Here is a 24632-nt window from a genome sequence, read left to right on the forward strand (position 1 = left end):
TCCCTCTATCCTGGAAGAATGGTGAAACTGGGGAATAATTTCAGTGAGAAGAGCACAAAGCAGCCCCTTGTGGAGGATGGATTTGACACCATCCCCCTGATCACACCCCTGGATGTCAATCAGCTCCAGTTCCCACCTGGAACCAGGACATCTGCTCATCCTTCCACAAACATTTACCTACTGGTGTCCTCAGGGGTGAACACCCCAGCCCCAATCGGGAGGAACGAGACAAGGTACAGGGAAGAGGAAGAAGCCAGCTCAGAGCTGGCTGGGTGGGGAGAGCAGGGGGCTGCAGGGAAGCCCTGTGTCCCCCAGGAAGGAGATGCTCCACAGAAACTAAAACTTCACCGGGGGAGAGGTACACGGGACAGCAGCATTTACCAGCTGTCCTGGAGTAGAGGGAGTGTCAGGGAGCCTGGTTTAGGAGCAGAGGGAAAGGTCATGTCAAAACCACGGCAAACAGGAGATGAGGGGTGTCGCAGGGGAACCAGACGTAAGGAAAGGAAAATTCGTGGGGATATGCTGTGGTGCGCTCCACTCGTACACCCAGCTGAAATGTGCTGTCCTCTGAATGTTTCAGTTCTGTGTTCTATCATTCATTTGCATTCATCTCATTCATGTATATATTTTAAAGAACAGGCAAAAATTAATGGCAGACCCCTTGTATGACCCCACTGGTCACCTCTCATCAAGTTGTCTTAAAATTGCAAAACAGGAGTCCCAAAAGAAAAAAGGTAGAACCAGAAAGAAGAAATGTTGGTGAGTTCCTCCTGGCCCCAGCCACACCTACCCCAACAGAGAGAAGTGCTGGTCACCATGCAGCAGTGAAAGAAATAATACCAGGGATACCTTCACAAGCTATCAGGCATCATTGTGGGGCAGTACAGGAGGGAATTACAGCGCAGGAATCATATATGTATCACTTCTCACAGTGAAGAATTTATATTCTTCACTAGTGAATGCTACAGCAGCCTTCACTGTATGCTTTTAATCTTGAAAGACATTGAAGTAATGAAACTATCACATCAGAGCAAGATTTCTTTTGGTGGAAAGCATGCCTCAACTTGTATTTCTTAAAAAGAATCAGTAAAATAATTGGCAAAGCAAGCTATTCTGATCTGCAGAATCAAACTGTATTCTCTCAACAGATGAATTTTTCCATCTATTTGTGAGAGTCCTTCTGTGTTTCATTTGCAACAAAGCCTGAAAAATATGAGATGCTGAACTTGAGAACTTCATTATAAGTATAAAGCCGAATAACTATTTAGAGTCCAAAATGGACTTATTAATAGAAACCAAAATTAAAAGGATAAGCCCAAGACTTATAGCAACCAGCCAATGAGGATTCCAGGAACCATCCAGTGTTCAATTTATTTGAAAGAAAATAATAATATAGCACTGCACTTTTAACAGTCAAAAGAGATGCCAAACCAACAACTCCAAAGACCAAACTTCTATGTCTTGTCGACACAGCAATTATAGCACAAGCAACAGAAGTATACTTGAAATTACTTACAGAAAATACTTGCCCAAGTGCCTTATTGCTACCATGGAGAGGCCATCATTAATACCAGCCCAGGACTGCACCACTGACATTTCCAAAAGCCAAAATTCATCACTGCTGATCATGTCGTTTCTATCTCCAGTTTTTTTAAGAGAAACAGAGAAAGGTGGCTCTATGGTGGCCCATGGAAGTGCTTACTGCTTTCTCCTCTGCCCTTGAGAGCTCTGCTGGCTGCTACAAGAAGTCAGGGCCCTCATGCCAAACTTCTGCTGCTGGAGCTGGAGGACCTGGATCAGATTGTGCAGGGAAGCACTAAGGGATGGGAAATCTGTCCCAGCACTGCACAGAGGGGACAGGATTCACGCTTGCTCCTTATTTCCTCTGCATCTGCAAATAGTAGCCAGGATTCAATGATCCTTACGGGTCCCTTACAACTCGAGATACTCTATGATTCTATGATATTATGCTAAGCTATGTGGAAAAAAAAAAAAAAGAAAAAATATTTTAAATAAGACCTCTAGCCCCTGTCTTTTTCCAAATTATCTGTTGCGATTAGTTTGCAGTTTTACCAAATGTAACCAGGAAAACACGTTCATCAAACTGCTTTCCCACCTCTCAGTTATAACAAACCACTTCTAGTATATGGAAGCTCATGGAATAAAAATCCATACAGGGTGACTCAATAAATACACAGATGTTGCATCCAGCTCAAATAAAGGGTTGCGGACTGAGATAGTATTCATGGAGAAATAGCACATGTGTTACTATATTTTTCAAGGCATCCCACACAGCTATTTGATTTTTCCACCTTAAATGGGACAGTGCAGTGCACCCAGAGGCTTTATAATTCTGGTGATGCACAGGGTGGCAGGAGCAAGCCTTTGGTTATCTCCCAACTCCACAAAACTGTTTAAATGAAAGCTGCAAGGGCCTATCAGACTTTAACTGAGATGAGATACTGGGTTGGGTGGACCTTTAGTGTGACTCATTACGGTCATTCTCCTGTTCTTCACTGTATGCTTTTTATCTTGGTTTTTTACATGCCACTGTTATAGCAAAAGGGATGTTTAGAGTGAGCGGAAACAGTCCCCTGGGGTAAAATGGTCTAACTTGCACAGAGGGATTCCAAACAGCTTATGTAAAGGCCTCTGCTCTGAGCCCCCGAAATGAGGGATTGTAGAGTACACCAGATATTTTTTAGTATCTTTGAGACTTGCATCAAGACTCAGGCAAGTTTCTGTGCATCTCAGAGTAAATTAAAGGTAAACCCATAGCAGTGCTACTAAGCATCAGGCCCTTGAACCACGACCCGCAGGGCAGTAGTATAAGATCCTGTTCTCCACCAAAGCAGAGTTAGCTGAGCATTATTTCTATCTGCACCAAAGGCAGGAGAGAAAGAGGGCACAATAAAGCTTTGCTGCATCAGCCCGTGCCCTGTGAGTGCATGGTCACAGACAGAAAAATTACAGCCTCCCCAGTGCACATTCAGGTTTTGTCATGTTTAAGCAGAAAGCTCAATGAAGTTTGGAAATTAGTGACATACTGACTCACCTACATGCTGTGCCATTTCAGGCAGCTTTAACCAATTAGGCAGTTCCTGCAATGTATTTCTTGCTTTCTTCTGGGCACAGCAATTTTGCTGTGCAGCAGCATTTTCACAAACAGGACCACTGAACACCTCCAACTGGGAAGGAAATTGAACTCAGGTTCCCTCCCTACACAGTGGACATGTGCTACAGCCATTACTGAAACCAACAGCCTCTCCTCGATTTTTGAATTAATTCAAGGCTGCCAGTGTGTTAGAGATAGCAAAGGCATGCAACTCCCAGGACAGCTTTGCTACGCAGAAGTGTACAGAGGTTCAAATGACAGCATCTCCTGTATGCATGCATAGCAGAAGAACTTCACATGCAAATTAAGCTTTCGGTAGGAAATTTAGGTGCCTAAGCAGATTAGGCAGTATTTGCACTTTGCATTTAAGATGCCTAAAAGGAGCACCTTCTGTATCTCAAAAGGCAGTTTACTGATGCAGTCTTTCCAAATCCAGCTTTCCACCACTCAGATAAGTATATCACTTTACTCTTCCCAGGAATACTCTCTGAAGAAACTTTCTATTTAGAGCAATTTGGAATCTTTCAGCATCAAAAATATTTGCTCTTCAGTGCAGTTTTGTCACTATTCAAACTGGGGAATGGAGAGAGAGATTTCCTTTCTCTGAAAACCCTGGCTTCTCTGCTGCATGAAGATTTCTTGCTGAAGAACTACACTGAAGAAATATACTGAAAGGAGGAGTTCCTTCCTTCACTTCTTCCCATTGCTAGTTACTGCCTAAGAAGGAAGCCAGGAAGGGTATGACTTTAAGCTTTTCCAGCATTCTGAGAAAATAACCAGACTAAAGGTTATATATATTATCTCACCTTCCAAGTATGAATTAACACTTCTCTCATATTACATCACTGTTTAAACATCTCTTAATTCAACTAGAGATCGTTAGGTTTGGCCTACAAAGGAACAAATATTAAAACATTACTACAATAATGATTGAAAGGACATACAGGAGATTCTTTGCACTTCCAAAACTTATGCAATATTACAGAAACTGTACAGCAAGAGCAAAGCAACCCTGAAAATCCTGATTTAGAGTCATTAAATAATGTGGAAAAGTAATGCAATATTGCACCATCTTCTTTTCACATTTGTTGTGCTTTCAAAATTAATGGGGTTTACAAATAAAATGTTTGGGCAATTTACATTTAACTATTTATTCCTAACTCTACCATATACTACCAGTCCTAAGCATTCAAAAAGTCTATGAGATTACTCCAAGCCAGTTACTTTTATCAAGTAATACATCTGCATCTCTATTTATTTCCACTTGGATTTCAGTCCCATTCTGCACTCATGTTTTCCACATATTGTTTCTCCTCATTTAGTTTTCTTGGTGGGCACAACTGATGAGGTTATTATACTTGCAAACATTTAAAAGAATAACAGCATTTCCTGGGAAGGGTGAAGCTGTGAAGACATCATTAATTTAGGCTCTGTTTACACATACATATACACACATAAATGCAAGATTGTATATAAATAGATAAAATCTCCTACAGTGATGAATACATTAGTATTCCCCACACCATTTCTTTCTGTTTCTACGTTGGAATGAACTATTTTGGCATAATCACCAGTATAATTACATTCATACCAGGAGTGTTCTACAACATTAAATACATGATTACACAGCAGTTCAGATGAGTTTGTATTAATAGAGGTCAAGAACAAAAATTACGTGTTTAAGTTACACATATTGGGAGTTTTCTTTATTTTTTTAATAGTTAGTACTATTGCAACAAGAATGAAAAGTAGTTGTAAAATGGTTCCGTTCTGGCTAAGCAACATCTGTACTTAGTCTATATTAAGAATACATGGCTATACAGAGAGTACACAGTTCAAGGTGTTTTATTTCCTAACCCTGAAATCAAGCAGAAAGCATTGCCTGGACTCCCTTAAAAAGAAAAGGCTAATGGGGCTTTTGCTTGGACCCTCCCTCCCATCCCCACCACCTTTGCTCTCTTTTCTTTTTACAGCAGTGGCAAGGGTAAGAGGCACGGCTTTGTTTCCCCTCCCCCTAAAAGCCTACCTGACAGAGAGACTAAAGAACAGAGACCTCCAGAGCTGGAGAAACACATGAATGAAGTGAGGAGAGATGCAGGCGAAGATCTGTTGCAGCTAAGTGAGTATATCAAGTCCACAGCTGCAACAATGTGAGCTGTGCATTGTTGATCACAAAGCGACCTGGGTTAGCTGAAGGTGAATGTCTAAGCACCTGCAGAAAGTGAATGAATATCGGAGACCTCAAAGAAACAGTAGCATCACATCTCATCTGCATTTTCAGAAATCAATCTCACCTGCTGCTGAATATGCATCTGTGGTCCCTCAAGTACGCACTAGCGTCGTCTGTTCCTGCTGCTCAAACGTTATTTTGGATTTCTCCCGCAAAGCTCAGTAAAGACACTAACAGCTGCTTCACGTTTATGTTTGATATTTCATTCGTGCCACAGCCACAATTTAAATCTCTCATTAAAAATGGTTGACTTAACAATCAAAAGAGCATTGCCCAAACTACTGACAAAGCAAACCACTTCAATCTTCACCCCAAAAGACATTTTAGGGATAGGTAAGAAGCATAACAATGAACCTGTAGTTTGAATGAAACTATTCTGCACCATGATTACTATTTCCACTATTAGAGGTATTCAATATAAACAAAATAAACCCATAGGACTTAGGACTACATGGTAAGATTACACTCCATATTTATAGCTTCGATACATACACTGCATAAAGTATTATGCAGATTATAAAAAGGAGAAAAGAGGATTAAATAAATTATCATATTTTTGGCAGATTTAGGAAAGGCGGCTTTGTATCAACTGTATAAATGCTTTATACCAACTGCAATGCTGTACATAGGAGACCAAAGTAAGCAGTTGATACATATTATATCCCAAGCAGGAAGATACATATTTCTGAAAGCAATGAATCCTCTTAAGTGGGATTGGCCGATTGTTTATTTTTCCTATGATTCAGTAAAGCACAGCAAACCCACAGACTTCTCCAGTCTACAGCAGAGAAAGTTTGTATTCATGCTCCAACATCTGAAGTCACAGCAGGTTTGTGTTTTTAAATCCAATTTATTCGGGTACTTGCACTTTGTTGGATTTAGTCCCACTCTAAGAGGATGCTGTGCCAGGTGCTGGCAATTAGTTATTATGGGTTAAAGAAAAGGAGGCTTACCACAGCATTTGAGCTGCTGGACCGATACACAACTGATTGGAAAACAATACAGGATGGGCAACTTATGTAAGCAACCACACTTGGCAACTCAGCGTTCTGGCTGCAACAAATGAATTTGAGGTCTCCCTGGAACACATGATTTCATCCCGCCTGAGAAAAGCCTGTGCTGTTATTTCTCTCTTTATCAAGCAACTTGAGATTCCACAGAATTTTCCCTCCTTGGATGGACCCAAGGAAAACAAAACAGCTAATCAATAGGATAAAATCTGACACCCCAACTGTACAGTTGAAATTAACCCAGCATATGATAATAGGATTCTGCATAAGAAACATTTGAATCTACTCCTACAAGAAATCACAAAGTTCAAATTTTGAATGTGCACATGTATATCTATCTATGTTACCAAACAGGGAAACAGAAAACAATTTAATACAAATGACTACCTGGAGCAATAGTTTGGGAGACCATTTTGTCTGAGCTAAGGAATGTAGAGTTCAACTGGGCCAGTGGCAATTGTTGGTAAACAGAAGGAAAACAGTCACTGGGGCACATAATGCAATAACTGGAAATTATATATAATAATTATATATAATTTAGCAATGAAACCACTATAGAAATTGGCTCAAGTCTGAGAGAAAGGTACAACAACCTCTAACAATGAATGCTGACAGAGGCATAAAGGAAACAGAAAAACTGAACCAATCCAAGTAAGAACTTCTAATGCAATTTAAAGACTACATTTGGATCATGTCTAGTTGACAAGAGGTACATGGAATTCCTCATCCATTACTGCTGTGGTCTCAAAGTCCTCAGGAAAGCAAGCCAGACGAGGATTCAGAAATATTGTCAGTTCTACCAAATTCAGCTAGGTCCTGATATGTCAGATACACATTTCTTCCAATAGTTCCTCACTCACTTCTTTCTTTTCCCCTAACGTTTATTTTCTTTCCATCTTTTTATTTTTGTTCTCCACTTTTAAAAAAAGGATGGTAGGGCTGGCTTAGCTAAGATGTTATTTGCAATGTGATGATTACAACATTTGCTGTGCAAACAAGACAGAAGCAGTAAGAAATACACAACAGGTGATTTAAAGTTTCGTATGTGAAGGAAAGAATAAGTCTATGGGTTGTGTTTGCCTCCTGCAAGTTAAGGGCCAGCATCAGAAATAGAAGTTATTATTTATTGTCTTCCTATCTTTTTCTTCTATTAATTTGTCTTGTTTATCCCTCAAACAGGTTTGGATTCCAGCATTAAGCACAATGAATCAAGCCCATCAGTGTTATTCATAGTCTTTTTCCACAAATTACACTTAATGCTATTCTCAGTGTTAATTTAAATACTGTCAAATGCTGGAGGGGATAAGAATGATGACACAGATCCCTGCTTTACCTGAAGGTTTCAAAATTTTATTTGAAAGCTTAGTCCTTTCCAATTCTTTAACTGCCCTCCCTCTTTTTCCATCATTTCCAGAAACATTCAATAAAAGGTAAAAGAGATTAATTTTTTTTTAAAATAGCAATCCATGGGAAAAGCTGGTTAAAATCTCTGTTCAAGCTTCAAAACTTGGTTTTATTATTTTACACTATAGAATGAATGGAATTTTATTCCATTTAGCTTAGTACAACAGCCTTTAGACTACATATAAAGGTATCATGAAGTAGACTGGGCTTTAAAACATTTGATTATATGTTAGCATTTTGACAATGATATATAAACTCACAGACTTCAAACCAAGAAGAGACATATGAGGTAAAGAGACAAAGAAAATTTTAGGTTTTCCAATTCCATGTTTTTTAAATGATAGGCGTTTCTTACTTAGTCTTTTTTTTTACTGAAAATACTGACAAGTCATTCAAAGGAGGCTGTAATTGCTGAAGGAAAGGAAATAATAGAAATTCTAGAGGAATTTAGGACCTGAACTAGTGAGAACTTTGAAAGAACTCCAGTTGTCTTCATCGGAGCTAAATTGGACCCTTAATATTTTAAACAGTTTCCTGAAGGAAGAAAACAGAAAATTAGCACATTCATGCTCAAAGGGGAAAACATAAATATTTGCTGTTTCAAGTATATCCAAAATTTGGTACTTTGAGAAACACTCACAGTTCCAGACATGGTATGATCCCAAGCAAAAACTAAAACCATGCAAAATTTACATGATTAGTTGCTTTTCACCTGCAAAAAGACTAAAGATACTCCAGCAAGTATTCAAGCTCACTTTCTTTACAATGTGATGACTCTTACAGCCGGTTCTATGAAGACAATTATTTTTATTACATTCATGAAGTATAAAACTCCTTCCTGGTCCCTGCCATATGTTTTTCCTTCAGTCCACCAAGCAACTAGTGACACAGTAGCTGCAGAGTTGAGTAACTAATTAATGGACAAATCAGACCAAGAAAGTCTTGCAGAGGTGCAGGGTGGGGAGAAGGCCAGAGCCATCCAGCACTACACAACATGTGTCTCTGGGTACTCCCTCCCCAGAAAATTCTTGCATATTCCTCTGCTTTCAGCTTTGTTTCACACAGGTAAATATCATGAAGAAAAAATATGAAGTAAGCCAGCAGATACCATACAAACCTCACCCTGGATGTTGTAAATCACTTTCTGACAGGAGAAACACCAGTATTTCCCAATCCCCCAGATGGGCATCTGAACAAGGAGCTGGTTTAAGTTGTCCATAAAAGCACACACATTTAGAAGAGAAATGCCATTTCAACATCCATACAGTTAAGTGAAAGTTCACCTGCTTTGCTAAAGCCATTATGCGTGACCTTGGGAAGAGAAAGGATCATCCAGGATATTTTTGTCTCCTGTATGCATAACCTATAGATTGTTTACAAGAAACTGGATTAAACTGCATTTTTAAGAAAAATATCTAATCTTGTTTTAATGACTCAAGTGTATCCCTCCTCCCCCCAACCCTCTTAATCTTCTTCACTGTTTAATCAGCCCCACTTTTAAGAAACTGCATCTTATTTCAAAGATGAATTTGTCTGAATTTCCAGCCCCTAGTTCTGCCCCTGACTTTCTCAGCAAAACTGAGAGGTCCCCCCAACTCCTTTCTAACTATATGTACACACTGTCCAAGCCACCACTCAGTCCTGTCCTTCATATACTAAACAACTTGACCCTCGTAAGATTCATATTGCTGTATTTGTTTTCCAAATCCCTTTTCTGTTTTCTTATTTCCCTTTCAATTTTATTGTTTACATAACATTTTTGAGGTGTAGACATATTGCAGGCACAATATTTTAGCATGTTTGTTATTGTAAGATCGCAGATTAATTCCCTGTTTCTACTCAAAAGCCTTGTACTTCTGTGGTGGGATGACCCTGGCTGGACACCAGGTGCCCACTGAAGCCACTCCATCACTCCCCTCCTCAGCTGGACAGGGGAGAGAAAATATAACGGAAGACTCGTGGGTCAAGATAAGGACAGGGAGAGATCGCTCAGCAATTAACGTCACTGGCAAAACAGACTCAACTTGGGGAAAATCAATTTAATTTACTACCAATCAAATCAGAGGAGGGTAATGAGAAATAAACCAAATCTTAAAACACCTTCCCCCACCCCTTCCTCCTTCCTGGCTCAACTCCACTCCCAGTTTTCTCTCCCTCCTCCCCGCCAGCAGCGCAGGGGATGGGGAATGGGGGTTGAGGTTGGTTTGCCACAAATTGTCTCTGCCGCTCCTTCCTCCTCAGGGGGAGGACTCCTCACTCTTCCCCTGCTCCACTGTGGGGTCCCTCCCATGGGAGACAGTTCTCCATGAACTTCTCCAACATGGGTCCTTCCCATGGGCCGCAATTCTTCACGAACTGCTTCAGCATGGGTCCCCTCCACGGGCTGCAGTCCTTCAGGCACAGACTGCTCCAGCATGGGTCCCCTGTGGGGTCACAAGTCCTGCCAGCAAACCTGCTTCAGTGTGGGCTCTTCTCCCCACGGGTCCACAGGTCCTGCCAGGAGCCTGCTCCAGTGTGGGCTTCCCACCGGGTCACAGTTTCCTTTGGGCATCCGCCTCCTCCAGCGTAGGGTCCTCCATGGGCTGCAGGGACATACATGACTTTGTATGCTTGAATTTTCACACGTGATACTTCATAGTTGGATACATAGCTCCATATCTGTGTCGTAACTGCCTAGCTATCACATTCTTGTTTCATCATGAGCCATACACTCAGTGATGCTGGGGAGTGGTTCTCCCACCACTAAGCTAGCAGAACCGTAAGTACCATCTCATCTCTCCCTATGAAAAAGTCCCTGAACCCTGTAATACTGCTATAACCATTTACCTCCAATATCTTTGCTTTTTCTTTTCTCTCACTCCAGACAACCTGTACTATTGGCCACTTGTTTAATCTTCAGACATTCACTAATCAGGACTTAATAGTACAACAGCAGTACAACTCCAAACATCCAGGATACTCTGAGAACTCTCCTCAAGTCTGAGAGCTGTTTGTTTTTACAACAATTACAACAGTCAGGGCCATGCAATTTGTTAAGCATTTGGAAATTCTCAGAACTCTCAATGTTCAAAACTGCAGAAAATTATTCCTCAAGCCATTGCAGGTAACTCCTCACAAGCTGGCATTGCAAGGATGCAGTGGGGGTGGAAGGCAGCATCCTGTTCCATCTTGCCAGGCTATAGCACATGGGAAGGAGGCAAATTCTTTCCTCCCACTCTATGTCTATGAAGAAATCTTCAACATATGGGTCAGAGAGTCATTTGGGCCCCAGGGATAGGATTTGCTGCTATGCTCAGCAGTGATCCCAAACGGTCATAAGCGCACATCACCCACACACCTCTTAGGTTTCCACCAGGGAACCAGAAGAAATAAGGCACTTTTTTTCCCCTCTTTTGAGCAACAATTAAATATTATTTAGCAGAAAGAGCATGCTACCTTAGACTACTCTGACAGATTATATCTGTTACAATATTATAGCCCATACAGTAAATAGCTGAAAACTTTCCCTTCATACCATTCCACTTGCAACTTTTCTGTTCAAGAGAACAGAGCAAGCAGTTCTGCCCTTTGTTTCTTTTTGACATTAAGGGGCCTAGAATTTGTTAATAATTCAGGAGTATCACATTTCTGAATCAGCCAACTTGACTTAAATTAGCAACGGGTGAATTAAATGGCCACTAGAGGTTAGAGCAGTTTAGGCAACATTTTTTCTTTCAAAAGCACCAACAAATTTTTCCAAAGTAGTTCCCGTATTTCACAATATACAAAATGTTTAACTTCTTTTCCATCGAGTCCATTAAGAAATACCTACTGTCAGCAGTGTAGGTTGCAAAAGAACGAATAAAACAACATGGCACACTTGCTAGGGCCTATGACAAGTTGCTTACACAGTATATTGATGATATTGGACAGGCCTGAACAAATGTTATGCTTTCTTGCATAAACAGGTGTATAACTTACGCACAAATTAAAAAAGCAGATTTTATAATGTCATTGATTTTAATACATGTTTTTTTAAAAAGGTGAAAGGAATACAATATGTTATTATTGGTGCCAGAAATTTGACACTTCTAAAGATGCCAGATGCATTTTCAGACATATTCCAGAGTTATTCAAGTTGAGATGGGCTTTTTTTTTTTAAAATGTCAAACTAGCACTCTTAGAAAAATGGGTAGATTTGGGGTTGGTTTGTTTGCTTGCTTGTTTTAAAAAGTTGAATTCATATACAAGAGGGAATTCTATTATATTCTGTGTTCCCAAGAACACAAAATCTTGAGCATCACTTACAGTGTTTCAGAGAAAACTACTTAAAAGGTTCCACTTGAAGCTAAGGATTATAGAGGTGGACAAAAGCACCATGCATACAGTCTTAGTGACTTCATATAAAGAAGGCTTGTAGAGATAAATTCATTTGTTAAATGTCAGTTCCAATCTGTGTTTCTTAGAGTAAATTAAAAGCCATGGTTTAAAAGCATTTCTAGCACAGATTCTTCTGACTGTGGTGTTCCACAGCCTCCCTTTTGGGCCTTAACCTTCTGCAAGCATTCCTAAGAGTTTGACCATTTATCACCAGAACACTAAAGATGCTGAAGGTAGTAATAGCAGGTTTTTACATTTTTGCTCCAGCTGATTTTTAAATACTTGGTGCAAAGTAGTTACTTACAAAATGAGGTGCTGCTAGTGCCTGTCATGACACAAACGAAAACCTCCAGATTCATCAGAGTTCAGCGCCTGCATTTATGCTATGGAGCACCAACATAAAATCATTTGGTTTGTATTTGCTCTCCGTGATGCACAAGATTCATGTTGATTTCTATACTGTTATTAGAAAATATCTATTAGCTTTTAAATTGTGGGATTCATAAACTGTCAAAAATATAGCAAGCCAGCAGCATGAACAACCATTAAACAAACACGGAACAAAATAAAGGAAAACAAAAAAGTTCTATACCCAACTTATCCAATCTATAGAAATGAATAATTTATGTTGGACAACATACACAAAGAGATCAAAATAGATCCATTTGAAGAGTTTCAAAACATATTCCCTTTTATATGATGTTCTCTGTCTATAAAGTTTGCTTCATAGACAAAGTTTTAGTAGACTTAGTTAACATGAATTAAAAAAGACAGGTTAAAAAATGCATTAAAGCTTTATTTCTATATTTCAGTCCTCTGCTAAGTTAAGAGGTAAGAACATGGTATGACAAATAGGTGTTGAAACCTCTGTACCAGAAGGCAACCTCCTGGTGGTGAAGGGTAGCCTGGAGTCAGGCACAGCCTTTGCTGGGCGAGTCTTGTCCATTGGTGCTACAGTGCATCACTGAGTGAGTGTCAGACACAATTCTTCAGTTCTGCTCAGAGACATATCGAATAGGAAAATCTTAAAGAAGCTATTGAGTGTGCTATTGCTCAAAGCAGTATGAACAATGCATTTGTGTGCTTTAATTTTGCAGCTTTGTTTCTAATACAGCAACACACACACACAATGTTTGCCATTATCCTTGACTGAATAAATGAGACTTTTCACGTAGCTTTCCTCTTCATCTAATAACAAGCATAATCTCTACCATAGTTGACACATACACATCTCACTTAGGTCCAGTGTAAACAACAGATACTTCCTGAATGATGCAGCTTGCTTTTGGAGGCCTAACACCCAAAACGAATCAGATCTCTAGAGTTGATGAACATCAGTTATGCCACAAGGATCACTTTAGAAACTGAAAATGTGATACCTGTATTTATGGTTCTCTGCAGCACTGGCAAAAAAGGGCTTGAAACACACAGTACCACCCACAGTTACACCATACCTCATACTTCTCCCATTCCACCTCTATCCAAATGCTCACCATTTAAACATTTACCAGAAATGTAAGGTAAATGGTTCAAGCTGCTTCAGACTGAGGAAGGAACTAAACCTCGTTCGTCTTTTCTGACAAATGCTCTAACCACATGACATAAGAGTAAAAAATACTGCTTTTCACAAAACTTGTCCCAAAAACATGTCTTAAAAATTCCTGCTGGATCAGGATCCACAGGTGAGACAGAAGAATTTCTACGCTGTAAATCTTTCTAGGAATCAGGCTTGTGCTGGGTGCCTACTGTGCCACACAGTTCTAGGCATGCCTAGCATCAGACGTATAGGTGTGTAGGGATTTTTATTGACAGAAATGCAGGCATACTGACTTCAGTTACACCTGGGGTTGAGTTATCTGGGGTTGAATAGAAGCAAGAGTCTCTATGGCATTTCAATGTTGGACCTAGGCATCTAAAGTAGACATTACATACCAACATCCTTAGGCCTTTGAGGAATGATATAATCAAGACTCATTTCTGTACCTGAGGGCAGCCCTTTCTAAGCCAGACTGTACTAGTAATGCAGAGCACAGATGCTCTGCAGTAGATTCTGTGTTTCAAAACAGAGATGGAAAATTTAACTTAGGTGCTGTTTGCTGAAGCTACATTGCCAGAAATCCTGATTTCAGTGGTCTCTCCTTCTCATGTTCATTCTTCCAATTTTTCTGTGTTCCCATGTGTCCCATGGAAGCCTGAAAATCAAGTTTCTTTACTGTGAATTGGCAAATATAATTAATTTAACTTCAGCTGCGTCGCTATGCTCCTCACAGTCTGCCCACAAGTAAGACCAGTTTTTAGAAATTTGTAACCACTCGCCCAAAGCACTTCACTGGTTTCAGTTCTATACAGATTTTGATGGTCCATTCATTAATGGTTCATTCATTAGCACAAGCCAATAGTAATATACCTGCACCAAAGTATATAAAAAATATTCTACAGAATTTAATACTAAGGGAGAGATGGACAAATTCCTTTTCAATAAAGTTCAATGTGTTTTTATATAGTAAAGTGTATTATAATCTACATCCTATGCTGAAGTATAAAAAAATATGTAAACTGTAAAATAAATATAGCATTTACCTGCAAATTGTAAAACTAGCACCTGTGGGTTCAGACAAAACCAATCATTGTACAGACACAGTGTCACTCCTTCAACTTAAAATGACTGGGTGGACTGCTGTTTCCACTCAAAAAAAAAAGCCCCAAATAAATTAATAAGCAAATTCAGTGGATCATAAAATCTACATCTGGACTGTATGTAATTTGTTGCATTCAAGCCTACATAAAACACAGCATTGTCTGTAGGACTGGGCCTCCATACAAAACAAGTCAGGAAGTCATCAGAATAAATAAGCGTATACATTGTATAACTTGAAACTTTAAATAATGGCTATTCTGTTTCCAGTCACAAAACGATATGCCATGCTCTAACCTTCACCTAACATTGCTTTTCATGTAAAAGAAACAACCACAATTCAAGAAGTATTCCTTGAAATTCTATTCCCCCAATTTTGATACAATAGTTACAAAATAAAAAACTACTGAAATATTGAATACTATGAGAATACTAACTTAATATGTTCTGGCACATGTAATAGAAGCTCTATTTGCCAGTGCAACAAGGGCTGTATCTGCCCATACTCTAAGACCACCATAGTTATGTAAGTGGTCTGTGAATTCTAGATACTCCATACAATAAGCTAATTAATTTCATATGTTTATTCACCACTTCAGAATGACTTTGTATAAAAATGTCATCTCCTTCAAAAAAAAGTGTCATCAGAGGAATCTTTGGGGTATAGTATCAGCATCCAAAGACAGTATATATAGTATCATACACTGTTCTCTTACTTAAACTATAAGAAATTGATTCACTGTTTGACTAAAATGGATTTTCTTGCTTCTAAGCCTTATTCCAAGATACATGATTATACTCTCTGTTCTTATATGGGCTGTGTAATTCATCAGAATTCACAATCAATTTGCAAGTAACAGAATTTAGCTATAATGTAGCCATAATTAGCAACTATACCATAATCCATAAGCATTGCTTTGTATTTTAGATATTTACAATCAAATGCTGTCATCTAGACACATGTTTATTGGTTCTCAGATAGTATTAAAGGTGGAAAAAGCACATACACGAACACAGAAAGTCAATTCCTTTTCGGCCATATTATAAAATACACTTCTACAACAACAAAATTAGATTTAAAATATCAACCAGTGAAAACATGTAAGCAAACAAGACTAGAAAATAACCACTTCAGGAAAAAAGGTGGCAAAATGCTATGTCACAAAAAGATAATAGGATTATTTCATAATAATTATCATAATAATTATGAATATTTTGCATGGTATCAAAATATTCTCTACATCTTGGCCTATTCATTTTCAGGAGAGAAAGGCTGTCTCCTGATTATTCAAACAAGAAACCAGGTTAATGAGCTAAAGTGATTGTATATTTACTTCAGGTGTCAATCATCCATGCTTGAGCTCTATTTTGGTGTTAGTATAGTGGAGTTTTCAGGATGAAATCGCCATATAACAGACTTTTCTTATCACTTTGATTTCTGAGCAAGATTTCATTGCCTGCAGTTGCCCAACTTTCCAAAGGCTTCCTATAAGTAGTTCTGCAGAAGCAGAAGACATCTATTACCCCAGCTCTATTTAAAAATCAGATAGAGTAAATTAGGAAATTATCCAAAACTGCATGAGGTCAAGTGTTGAGGAGCAGAGAGAATCAGGTCTTCTGCAAAGCACCGAAACTTTTGCAAAGGAAATGCTCGGTTTTGGACAGCTCCAGGGCAGTTTTTTTGAATACCTTTTTCTGGCTACTCTCGGGTACCATCAAACCATGAACTACTTATTACCTATAGTAAGTACTTAGCATAAGTAGGTATACTTATGCATACACAAAGAAGAAATTCTCCCTTGCTAGAAACAGAGGGCAGATACCTTATTTAAATCCAGATCGGAAAAGAAAATAAGAGAGAAAATAAATGGAATGCCTTTACTTTTCAGGAAATAAAAGTTCAGCTTTTTTCTTGGTACTGCTTGCCTTTCTTGAAGACAACTATGTGCTTCTAAAAATTATGTGCAGCTGTCCTCTCTTTTGAGCTTCCTGGCTTCCATCCCCTTTTTGGCAAAAGTCGTCAATGTTCATTTCAGCTGAGTCATGAGCACGCCATGACCATGTGGGCCTCTTTGCACAGCAAATGGACTTAATCACAGGGGCATACAATTACATTCCTTTCCCTCACTGCAAATTCATCAGGGAATAACAAACATAAAACTCCATTGTCTAGGACCTTAAAAAAAATTTATGTTATTCCTATTCAGCAAATTTTCCTCCCCTTTCCCAGCCCTCATTCTTTTCCATGGTAGTAAAAAAGCAAAAAATTCCTTTATCACTTTATCTTCTATTATACTGCAAGAATGTATTTTTCACAGTTTAATATATTGCCAGCATTTAGATACATGTTATCATCAGTGATTTCTCATGATTTGTGCAATACTACATAGGACCTGAAGGATTCTCACTTTTACTTTTCAGGGATAGGAAGAATCTCCTCCAGGTCTCTTAATTGCCATTATTTCCCCATTCTTATTTTTCTCTCAACTTCAAGCCACAGCTATTCAAAAAGCCTTTTAATTTATTTGGTTGGTTTGCTTCGGGTTGCCATTTGATCCTCACTTTCTCTGCAAGTGACAGAGTTTCTGAAGGACAAACAGGACTTCTTTTCAGTAGGTAACAGCTTCAGTTTCCTTTCAGTAAGATAATTGGGGGGGTTGTCTCTGAAAATTCCCCTCAACACATGAACACCTTTTATTTTTGCATTTCCACCTTGTTTCCTTTTTTTAAGTTGCTATGAGGTAAAGGGCTCCACTCTTTACATAGCTCCAATGTTCTGTCTCATTGTTCTCTCTCATGAGTTGACAGTGAATCTCATGGTATATCTCAAAAGTTCTCTCACTTTGCTCTCCCAGTTCTGCTCCGTCCTAATCGAAACCTTTTAAACAAAATGCAATAACAAGGCAGATACCATTCCACTTGGGAAAGGAGGGCACATAGTTCCTTATCAAGACACTGACATTCAGTTCACCCTATATTCTGCCAGGAGTGATCTACTTTATCTTTCAGTCCTGCACTATCAAGGCCAAGATTTTAAGAGCTGGAGACTCCCATGTCAACGTCCCATAAGCAATCAATCCTCCAACTGAATGGAAGTTCAGCATTATATAACTTTCCCCTGGGCTTTCAACTTGGGTATAAAGTCAAATCTCAGCCAGCCACTTCCCACAGTTATTTTTTGTTTTGAAACATTTCCCACAGCGCAAAAGGAATGAATTCATGATCCTAACAGTCCAGCAATGGTCCAGTCCTGCTTCTTCCATCTTCAAGTCATATTCTTCATAATTCACCCACCCTTTAAGTTATTGCACAGATGTGCCTGCCTCCTCTTCTCCACATAGGACACTGCAGCTACACTTACAGTGTTTATTTTCTCCTCTGCCTTTTATTTAACTGGGAATATTATTCTATCTTCTCTAATTGCAGTGAGGAAAGGGGAAATAGTAGGAAACCAGGGTCAGACCCCAAGTGCAAGTAAGTAGGAACATGCTGATCGGGTCAAAGAGAGCTGCAATTAAAAGAAGAGACATTTATTTAAACAGCCTTTCTTAGATCCTTGTCTAAGGGAGTCTGTCTCGGCCAGAGCTCCAAAAGAGCCACCCAGAAGATCTCAGATAGTTAAAAGACAAAGAAATTATTACATTTGGTGACACTGAAGGCAGTAAGTACTTTTCTAATTGCACCTATAATTTGAACCTTTCAGGTCTCTGATATCAGGAAAAGAATTGAAGTACCACTTCATACATATTCCCTCAAATGTATGCATTACACTGACAGACTAGAAAGCTCATCATGGCTTTCTAGTGGTTCCTCCCTGGCAGCTCCCCTGCTAGTTTGGCAGAAGTTCACACACTTCACTGAAGCAAGGGTTATACCACAAGATTTTAAACTGAGTTCAATAACCTGGTATTTTAATAAATTGTACTGTTGATATAACTACGTAATGTTATCTTGACCTCTCCACATAAGATACAGCAAGCTGTTGTGGAATTAGGGAACTCATAAGGGGGTGAGAATTGGAATTACCTACAGACACCAAAAGAAGCACAAGGTACTCTTCACAACAAAGACTTCCCAACTGTCTGTTAAAGGCTGAGCCTAGACATACTTGTGTTGTCAGACCAACTGCAGCACTCTTATGTGTCTTCAAATCACCCTAATTGGCCTCATTTTTCTATGCTGCAACAGTTTTGACTAAAAAGAAAACTTTTGGAAATCATTAACTCTACTTAATGAAGAAAGTACAGACTGTTACAAAATATTTTGGAAAATACAAGCTGGCATGCTTTAAAAATTGTTGGCTTAATCTCAAACTAGAGCTCTGATTTTTTTTCTACTTTCTGTTGATGTAGGATATAAATGAGTTCAGGCAAGTTAGAACATGTTTTATCATCACCATAACTGAAGATTTACACAAGAAAGGGGAAAAGAATTGACAATTTGGATAATGCAAATCAGTGTTGTACATTTGATAAGTTGGACTAAATAGAAAAAAAATACAAAGCTTTGGGTAGAGTAAAGGGTCTTTAAAATGTACAAAAATGTTCTGAGCTAACCAAATACCAGTGTTAATGTACACTCCAACCACAGAAGCTGGGACACTCTTCATTCCAACAACTCAATTTCTCCCTTTCAAAGATGCTTTTCTAGCATGTTCTACCACAGATAAAATCTTTTACAAAATCCTACAAGTTTTGTCACATCAGCAAATATACAGCGTGCTACAGCCACTTCAGCCATGGATATGCCATGTCCAGACAGACACATTTAGAGCCCTCCCAGATAATCTTAACTTCCCTATTAAAACATAAAAACCTCAATGATCACTTCTTTGTTCAAGGTCTTTTACACCCACACACAAACCTGCACACTTGTAAGCAAGTAGACCACTTCTACCAGCAGATTTTACCTATGCCAAAGAAGATGGGGATGGCAGACCTACATCCCAAACCATTGATTAGCACCTTCTATTTACACAGCACTTCTGCCACCGCCTCTAAGGAGAGATGAAAGTATGTGAAGCAACAGCAGGACCTGCCATACCCCTCTGCCGTACATCTCTCTCACGTCACGCAGGACTGCAGGAGAAGCAAACATTGCTCTTCAAGGTCACTGAAGTGCCGTCTTCACCTCTGCATAGTCCCCTTATCCCTCTTCATACCTCCCTTTATCACCTTTCAACAGCCAGAACAAGTGACACTGAGACCCTAGTCCTTTTCCCAAAGCCTGGGAGGGGGAAGAGAGTTGGCAGGGGCCAATGAAGAGGGAAAGGGAAACTGTAAGCTTGAGAAAAAATGGATGGCTGCAGAGGTGATAAGAGGCACCCACAACATGGGACAGTGAAGAAGGCAAAGAGGAGAGCTCGTCTGGATGAAGTGTTAGGGAATAAGAGAGATTCTGCTGCCACAAAGCTCCCCCAAACCCTCCCTGTCCTAAAAATGCCCTGAGCCCTCCTCATACCTCTGTCTCCGTGTCAGTTCCTAGAAGATCCCCGACCCTAGTCACACAGCCAAAGGCAGGTGGCCCTGGCAGCCACTTCTCAACCCCACCTGCCCCAGAAGAGCTGCAATTGACCCCAGCCCCTCCTTGTCTTCCCCACACGATCTCCAGAACCCACTCATTTTGCCACATCAGTATTTATTTCTGCCTACATTGCTAAGAAGCCTCCAGCCTCTCTTTTGTTACTAGTTCAGCGTCTCATGCCTCAAACCAGAGCTCCAGAGCAAGCTACTGGAACTAATCATGGGAGAGAGAAAAATCTTGGAATATAAAAATCTTAATTATGAAGAGGCCTTAAAGTACTAATGTACAAGGCAGAAATTTAGATTCCTATGCGCTAATGCAGTACTTGTAACAGGCTTACTTTGAACTGACAGAGAATTCACTGAAAAATGTAAATCTTTCACTGGCATGAATGATAGTTTTATTTTTCACCACATCAAGTTCAAACAAACTTCCCTGCAATTTTTGCATGTTCTTAGTTATAGAGAATGTGTCTCATTCCAGTGCCTGTGTGTTTTAATTAGAGCAGCTATTAGCTTCTCACTGTTTGAATCCTGTTTTATTACAGCATAAAACACACCGATAAAAAGATCAATTACTCAATCCAACATTGAAAGGAAATAAATCACACAAAATTCCAAAAGGTTGACATGTATTTACTTTGTACTCTTATTTCCATTCATAATATTATTCAGTATGATCAACACTGCTCATCTCCCTGGTTTCTATCTGCTGTTAATCACAAATAGCGTGCCTGACATCTACCCTGGAAGGCTAAATCAGTCAGCGCTGCTTCAAAACAATGTCTGCGCAGATTAATGGTAACTTACAAAAGTTTCTTTTGTTAAGTCTCACAGTACCCTCGTACCACAAAAAGTAGAGAGAGGAAAAAAGCCTCTCAAGTCATTTTGTCTATGCCCCCAAAGGCCTAAGTTTTCTTCTACCATATATTGCTTTTTTCCACAGAAATGAAGCAACACAGAAGCCTTGCGGGGCTCAGCCTATTTTCATGGGCAAAAGCAGGGAAGAAATGCCAAGCCTTGATTTCTTTTTTTATTTATTTTTTTTATTTAACAAAGCAATATGTATTGCCATGGTGTATGGTTGCCATTGGTGCCATGCCAACAATTTTCTGCTTACCCCTAAATTTTACTCCAGACTAGCAGGGTTGGCTACTTACAAGCAGACCCTGGCTGATGGAGCCATCTCCAATGCAAAGATCTGTGCGTGGTCAGCACTGGTGCTCAAGGAGGTGCACTGGATTCTCCAGGCAGAGGATGCACAGGGGGCATCAAACCCTATGCCTCTACATGCTCCAGCACAGGCAAGCCGAGGACATGCTGCAGAAGGAAAGAGTGCTGAACCACACATATCTCTATTGCAAAAAAACCCTTCTAGAGACCTTGGTGTTCTGTGTAATTCAGGGAGATAAACTCTCTGGCAATCTCCTTGTGACTGTCACCCTGGGATAGATGGCAAAGTTCACCTTCCAGTCTCTGTAGGTTCCCCCTTCCTAAAGCCCACATCTTCAGATACTTCAGATACCCACTACCGTGCTAATGGGTAGATTTCACAGATTTTCAACACAAAATTTGGATCAGTGAAGCTTTGAAATGTGTCAGGGTCCCCATGGCACCAACAGGCCTTTACTGGCCCCTTCCCACAGCCCAGGACCCCATTTCAGCCCACAAGGCCGCCAGGCCATGCCAAGCTGGGCCCAGCCACAGGCCCATGTCCCAGCCTGGCCTCAGCCCTCCCCTCCCAGGGGGGCACCCGATTCCTGGGGCTGGGGCTGCCCTGGTCCCCCCCAGCCACCCTGCTCCTGGCTGGGGCGGTGGGACGGGCCCTGGCTGCCAGGCCCTGCCCTGGCAGAGCCTCCATGGGGAGAACCCACCTCTGTGCCCTGACAAAATGTGTCCTTTCACATGATTCAGAGAAACTCTGACAGCGTACAGGGCAACGAACTGACGTCAGAGAAACTAAATGTAAGACAATGCATTTTATAAGGTGCGTTTTGGTCTCTTCAAGCACTCTAGACTGCCAGGCCACCGAGGAGGAAGCAGCAGAATATGCCACACGAACAGCATGTCTTTGGCAAGGTTACCGGGCTCAGCTTTGGTCATGCCAGCTCGAAGAAGAGAAAAAAGGCAGAAACAAAGACATCTTAATAATACAGATGACTAAGGGCATTAAAAAGGCCTGTCTTATAAAGAGACACTGGAAAGACTGAATCAGCTTTATCCAATGCCTCTCTAAAGCAGTAAGGGCAGAACACAGGGACACCTAGAAAGAGAGGTTAGGCCTTGTCTGTTCCCACTCTTAGAGAACAGGGATGTTCAAAAAAACTTAAATGATCCTTTTTTGGACTGTGAAGCTAATTTCACAAGCAGTCGCTGGAAGCAAAGAATGTGGCAGAATTTTTAAAATAATGAATATGTAAATTGATAATAACAACACAAACGCAATCAAAGAATAAAACTTGAGCAGAGCAATAAAAACCTCTAGGTAATGGAAGTGAGGGAAGAAAAACACCAAGTCTCATTCCAGCCAGCTATTTCTGTAACCAGTTGGGTAACAATTGGACTAGGCAAAAAAAAAATGTTTAATGCTGTAGGACTAACTACACTTTTCAAAGTATGTTTAAGAATTGAATTATAATCCAAGTAATTTCAAAGATGATGATCACAGCCAAGATAGAGATAAATTAAACCAAAGTAGTATTGCCTAATGGACTGCCTGAGACACACCCCTATTACTGAGGACCTGAAAGGAGCAATGTGATACAGTTTACAGAACTGTACTTGGAAACTAAGCTCAAATCTCTCCTAACATTAACCAATAAGCCAATTTACTGGTTGTGATGGTGCCAAACCAAGATGTGATGTTCTTCAGCAGATCATCACTGCTCTTAGACTTCAACTGTAAATGCAGTTCGAGCAGAAGGAAGAAGAATCATAAAATCTAGTATAAAAGTTAGGCATGTGAGTGAAATACTATAAATGGATTACTGAGCCATGTTTACCTTACAAAGCCACTTCTTTGATATGCATGATTGTCATCAAGAGCGTGAGTTCACAGTTGGCCTCCTGGTAGCCTCTGCCACCCCTGGAGCCTGTAAGGGACCTGGAGAAGTCGTGTAGTGTCTCTCAAAACAGGAAGGCACAGTCACCCCTGCCTTAAGCACTTCTGGTAAACGTTCATTAGATTTGATCTTGAAAAGTTCCAGTGAAGGAGGTTCCACACCCTACCTGGACAATCCAATGCTAAGTCACCTGTACAATTAGACAGGACTTTCCCCACCATTTAACTAATTCTCCTGCTGCAGTTCAGCATGCTGGTTCTTGTTACACCTCCACTGGAGTGGAGAACAGTTTGTTTCCTGTAACTCCGCAGCAACCAATTACACAGTTGACGATTGTTATCGCATCTCTCATCAGTCTTTGCTGCCCTAGACTGTAACATTCCATTTCTTTCACTATTTTCTCATAGGTCATGTTTTCTAGATCTCTGATCACCTTTGCTACTCATCTCCTGCCTAACTGGTGGGACTCTGCTGGAACTGTGGCGTCCAAAATCCCAGAGAGTACTGATACCAGACACAGACGTCAAAGTCACAACTACCAAGAGATGCCATCACACATCTGCGACGCTCCTGTTATGCATCCCAGAATGATGTTTGTCTTGATTTTGCACATCTTTAATATGCTATATCCTATCAAAGTCTTCATGCTGAAAACTAAATATCCTAAGGAAAATACTTAGCACAGTTCTTCAAATAATTATTTTGTGCCCATTCTTTAGTTCAGTATTCTGTATTTCAATAAATATTTGAGAGATATATAACAAGCGCCCCCAGAATCAATAAGATTTGGGGAAAACTTCCAAGTTTACTGAGTCTAATAAACCCAGAAGAAACAAGGCTTTCTCAGGTGCCTGAAAGCTGGAAGACTGTCAGAATCAACCAGCGGACTGGTTTTCCAGCCTGTGAAATCCTGGAATCGGAGACCAGATCCTTTCAGCACAGTAAGTACCATGTAGATCTAAGCATTACACAACTGAGTAGCAGTCATCAGAAGAAGCCTGCAGAGCAGATGTTTCTTTCCAGGTACAGAAACAAGTACAATTGCAGGCATTACAAACCCTACTACTTCACTTAGTATTGTAAAGTCTCGACTCCCGTGCCACAAACCATCACAGAAGTTAATACAGAAAGCCCGTAAATCGTTTCACCCGGCGTGCGGGAATAAAGCAGGTTTCCGTATGGCACCGAAGGATACAGGGTGACACAAACGACTTCGCCTCGTCCCAATAAACCGAGCGAGGATTTCAAGCCAGTACAACCTGCCCTCACGCACCGCAATCCCCCTGGCAAAACCA

At 40.1% G+C, this 24632-nt stretch overlaps 1 protein-coding gene across 1 annotated transcript in view; it reads right to left on the reverse strand.

Moving 5' to 3' along the window:
- Positions 1–24632, reverse strand: part of COL21A1 (collagen type XXI alpha 1 chain) — a 115473-nt gene that overhangs the window by 90366 nt on the left and 475 nt on the right. The gene's annotated exons all lie outside the window — the stretch shown is intronic.

The sequence above is a fragment of the Buteo buteo genome, chromosome 17, assembly GCF_964188355.1.
Source record: "Buteo buteo chromosome 17, bButBut1.hap1.1, whole genome shotgun sequence".
NCBI lineage: Eukaryota > Metazoa > Chordata > Aves > Accipitriformes > Accipitridae > Buteo > Buteo buteo.